This window comes from Sander vitreus, chromosome 8, assembly GCF_031162955.1.
Source record: "Sander vitreus isolate 19-12246 chromosome 8, sanVit1, whole genome shotgun sequence".
NCBI classification, from domain to species: domain Eukaryota; kingdom Metazoa; phylum Chordata; class Actinopteri; order Perciformes; family Percidae; genus Sander; species Sander vitreus.
Window position 1 is genome coordinate 35911080 of NC_135862.1, and position 5353 is coordinate 35916432.

At 37.8% G+C, this 5353-nt stretch overlaps 1 protein-coding gene across 2 annotated transcripts in view; it reads left to right on the forward strand.

The window, feature by feature from the left end:
• The window catches only part of chst6 (carbohydrate sulfotransferase 6), a 13079-nt gene extending 10324 nt beyond the window's left edge, over window positions 1-2755 (forward strand). For both annotated transcript variants that reach the window (XM_078258010.1, XM_078258011.1), the window contains exon 2: window positions 1-2755. This exon is cut by the window's left edge. The gene's annotated coding sequence lies outside the window, so the exon portion shown is untranslated.
• Window positions 2756-5353: the final 2598 nt, after the last annotated feature.

The window sequence follows — 5353 nt, forward strand, 5'->3', positions numbered from 1 at the left end:
ACACCAAGAGACTACATTGAACTGAAGTCTATATTTTTTATAGGCTGTAATGAGTGCTACCGCCGACTGATTCATCGACTGAGGGAACACTTGTTGTTCCAAGTTAAAGCACTGATTTGTGACGAAGACACACCTCACACTGTCAGTGAAGTGAGAGGATTCAAATTAGGGCTGCACAGTATATCGTTTGTTCATCGCCATGGCAATATCAACTAGCGCAATACATCGCGAAAGACACACAGAGATTTTCTTGTGTTAGTCGAAAGAAAATATCAGTTGAAAACTGCACTTTAAAATGCAACTGTCATTCTTTATTTAGTGGGGCCTTTTATAGTAAATTCAATGAAACAATGTTGGAAATGATCTCCCTTCATTCATTTTAAATTCAACAAGCAATTTATTTAATCAGAATACTGAAAGCAGCACAACTGAGTACACTTTTAATATACAGTTTATTTATCGCAAGTAATATCGTTATCGCGATATTATCGCATATTGTCCTTATATCGTGCAGCCCTAATTAAAATGTGAAGAAACAGCACAGCAGTTATTGTATGATAATATATGTTGTACAGAGACAGAGGGGCTGATGCAAATATTGTATCCCATACATTTGGAGCTAAACTGGAAAATACATTACGTGATTTACAAAAATGTACTGACATTTTCTCTTAGTCCCTGAATTCGGAAGCCTGGCTCGTGTGTAAAATAGCGCTGCAACTATATGGGCATACGCTCTACCAGTCATGATTTGTTTGGTCTATAAAATGTAGATCAGTGTTTCCCCAAAAAGCCCAAGATGACGTCCTCAAATGTCTTGTTTTGTCCCCAACTCAAAGATATTCAGTTTACTGTCCCAGAGGAGAGAAGAAACTAGAACATATTCACATTTAACACGCTGACATCAGAGAACTATTTGTTCTTTTCATAAAAAATTACTCAAACCGATTAATTTATTTTCAAAATAGTTGGCGATTAATTTGATAGTTGACAACTAATTGATTAATCTTTGCAGCTCTAGTTTACAGGAATTGTTCTTTTATTGGTTGATTAATGAACTGACTAGTGTTCTGAGTATTTAACAATGATTGAGGATCAAAGCGTGAATGTTAAATCATGTTGATTTACATCTTTAGAGACAATTAAAGACAAAATGAATGAAGCTTAGCAGAAAGTTCAATCAGGAAGACTCCTTTTACTCGCTCATGTGTTCCCATCTCTCTCCGGCTTCTACTCCGTGGGCGTTCACTCTAAGTAGTCTAACCAGATCTGGCCATTTTCTCTCACCATTCAAGATTCAATACTTTATTGGCATACAACTAAGTTGCTAGAAATTTGGTGCAGTGTGCTCATAAAAAACAAAATCAGAAAGCATTCATAGCAGGAAAGTCTATACCTGTTTAAACACATAAAGACACATATAGACACAACCCCCCTCCCCTACATGTATAAAAAGGAATGATGCAAAAAAACTCACATATGGAGCCACAGAGCAGATTACACAATGAAAACAGAAGCAACATGTAGAGTGGGACTCTAATGATTTTTCATTATGAGAATTGAGCATTTAAAGGAAAGCTCCAGCATAAATCACATTAAGACAACTCCAAAATAGCAGCTCATCAAGAAATACTAAAATGTCCTGAACATTTGTGTGTAACATTCATTACCATTTGACACTTTAAAGTATTGGTTGCTGGTTAGCTTCACCTGTCACATTGTAGTAAAAACATTTGTGCACCAGATGTTGAGTTAGCTCAATGGGTATCTGATCAGTTTGCAGCTTCTGCCACACACTTAGTTCAGTAAGAAATGCTTACTGCCAAAGTTAAGGAATAGTTTAAAAGTCAACATATTACAGTACGTCTTGTGTTGAAAGAGTTAATATCGCTGAATACGAGAGTCTGTTTCTGTGCTCTGCTTGTCTGCATCAGACATATGGAACATGTGGAACAAAGTGTTTGCTGAGTACACTGTGTACTCTCAGTGTGTGTGTGTGTGCAGAAATGTTGATGGATTTCCCAGTGGACACAGTGTTACTGTATAATGTGTGCTGGCCTGTCAGATATTCCGCCCTTTGTATTAATACAAATCTATTTAGCTCTGATTTGTTAAAAAGAGACACTTCAAACAGCAGCGTTATCAGTATTGTTAGATATAAATCATATTAGAGAGTTTTTTCCCCCCCCCGTTTTGCTCCTAAAGGCATCACAAGTCAAGCACACATTAACACTAATGTGGTCGTTTTACTCACTGATTCTGGTACTAAAGAGGGATTCATCGATGTAACATGAATGAATGGAGTTTCTGTACCGTAAAGCTTTAATCACAACGGGATCAGCAGTCTAAACTCATATGTGTAGACAAACTGCCGATGTTTTAATGCCCTGACCCATTTCATATGTTGGCGAAACTATTGAACATCAACATAATGTGTTTTTCACTGTGGAATGAATCAAATGTTTTGTGAAAAGTCGCCACTGATTTCATGAAGTGGCTGAACAGTACAGTTAACGTGTCCCTATGCAATGTGAAAAATATGGAAGTTTATTATGTTTAGCCCTCTTTATATTCAGTATATGGTTTAACCAAATGTCTTCCCTTTCTATCATGTTTTAGTTTGTATGAAGAGTAGGGATGCACCAAATCCAGGATTGGGCTTCTGATTGGGCTGAATATCGGGCTTTTTGACGGGGGTGGGTTTCTGCCGAACCTTCGAATTTTTTTCCACCGAACTGAACCCTACGCTTGCACTCTACGCTGGTCGCCGTAATGACGCCGCCGTTGATTACAGGAAGGTGCTTACGTAGGTGGAGCTTCAATGCAGCAGGCTGAAAGGAAGTGGAAATGGAACTGGTGAGCAGAACAAGTGTTGTTTGGCAGGACTTTCAGTCAAAAGAAGGCCATTCAAGTCCAGCTACATGTTCAATCTGCAATGCTGATTAGTCTGGTGGTGGCGAGGACCCTAAACAATACACAACATCACCGCTGTTACAACATCTGGTCTGAAACATCTGGAAGAATACGAGCTGAGCATGAAGGAATCTACAGACAGCAGCCAGAATGCAGCAACTTCAGGTACGGCAAAGGAAGGACAGTCACTGTTTACTTCATTAATGTGTTGACTGTGTTCATGGACTGAGGACGGGACGAGGACTCAGTATTCAGTTTCAGATTCAGCAGAATCTTAACCAGTGGATTCGGAATTCGGCCGAACCCCAAAAATCTGGATTCGGTGCATCCCTAATGAAGACACTTTTCAGAAGGATTGAGCGGCCAGACCTGCCAATTTGTTCTTGTATTTAAATAAAGAATGATATGGAACTAATGACTGCAATAAATATGTACATGTAACCTTTAGAGATTTCTATTCTGTTGCCTTTAACTGAAAGCTGGTTATAAACCTGGCTTCTCAATGTGGCTTCTCAAAAAGATTACATGAGCAGTACATCATTTATATTTGGGCGCCATCTGTTGGCTCAGTCTAGTAAATTATGGGAATTTAAACATCACAACATATTCATTGTGCCTCTACACTGATTCAGTATTCACAGAGGAAGGACCCTGTATGGAAAGGTTTTATATATAGTAACCACAAAATGATCCCTTACTTTTGTATAAACGACTTTTACTTTTACTAACTACTCTCACCACACTGTTCACTCTCTTCCTCCGATGTCCCACTTTACAGTTTTTCCAAACATAATTCAAGTAGATGTACACATTTATGACCATTATCCTACAACAGTATTGATACACGTTATATTGTCTGTAATTAGTCAATGAATGTCCCTCTATATAATTATACATAGCATTTACAAAGACACACTTTATACACATACATATCTAAAAATACATACTGTATAAAAATAAATACACGATAGGAGCATAACACACACACACACACACACACACACTCACAAGCAGCTGTTGAATATGGCTTAGTACATTTACATTCTACAGTACATATGCATTCTGAAGTCCAGTCAAAGCTATGAGGCTCCAGCAGTCAGAGTTCGCCAAATTAAAAAAAAAGTCAAGTTTATTGTCAATTGTGCAATATGTGCCGAATTGCTCTGTATGTCTGACCCACGGTGCAATAAGGACACATGCAACAAGTATAATATAAAGGATAAAAATATATACAAGTAAAGATAAAGAAGATAAGTAATGTAGTATAGAGTTAAGAGAAAGTGTCGAGAGAAAGATATGTAGTATATACAATTAAAAAAGATAAGTAATATGTACAATACAGTAATACATTTAAAATGTAAAACCAAACAGTATAGAAAACTAAGGATAATGAAATGGGTATCTTTCAAATATAACCCTACTCTATCTGTAATAACTCCTGTTATGAGTTGAAACTCTGAATACAATCTAATTGAATTAAATCAACACAAAAAGGGAATTTCAGACATGCTAGCAACACTTTGGTAGAACACCTGCATCTGTGTCTTCCAAATTTAAATCTCAAAACTTCTATATTTATGTAAAAGACAACCACATGGTAGGAAAGCATGGATAGCTGAACATTTTCTACTTCCTTGTTTCTCATGAAGACTGTATGTAGCCTACAAGTTTGAGAAAGAGGAACTGAAGGCCATACAGGCAGACATGTAAAATACATTTTCAGAAATATAATGAGAGAACAATTTATTCTGGAAAGTGATGTGTGTATAATGGGATGTGTACACTGCATGTGGAATGTGTTCATGTTGGCAAACATTTCCTCTGCTTTAGTAATTGTTGGAAAGTGTAGTCATATATAATTAAGAGACAAATGCAGGCGCAGTGTTCTGCAGAGGAAGGATGCTGCAACAAGATAACATAGAAGCCAGAGTACAACAGGAAACTAACTAACACTGCGATATGCCTTCAAAATAAAAGTCTTGACAGGTCCATGAAGCATTACAGACTTTGACACAAGTATTCTCCTGCTGCACATAGCTAAAAAAATGGTTTGAAACACACAACTTATGCTGACAAAATTCAGTTATTGTGTCACAGTGTTCATTCTGAATGTTACCATGTAGAAATGGATCATATAGAAACAATCATACTCTTTTTTTGTGCTATAAGCATTGTAGCTATAGCTCTTTGCGTTCTCTAAACCCTTGTCTTGGTTATAGCCCCATGATAACATTATGTTGGCTAATGCGCGTACAGTAGCTCAGTCAGTAGGGAGTTGGGTTGGGTACCGGAGGGTTGCTGGTTCAAAAATATGGTGGTGGACTTTTCACCACCACCTGTTCACCTCCTGGGGACTGCCAAGGTGCTCTTGAGCAAGGCACCGAACCCCCAATTGCTCGGGGTGCCTTTCCATGGACAGCCCTCTCACTCTGACGTCTCT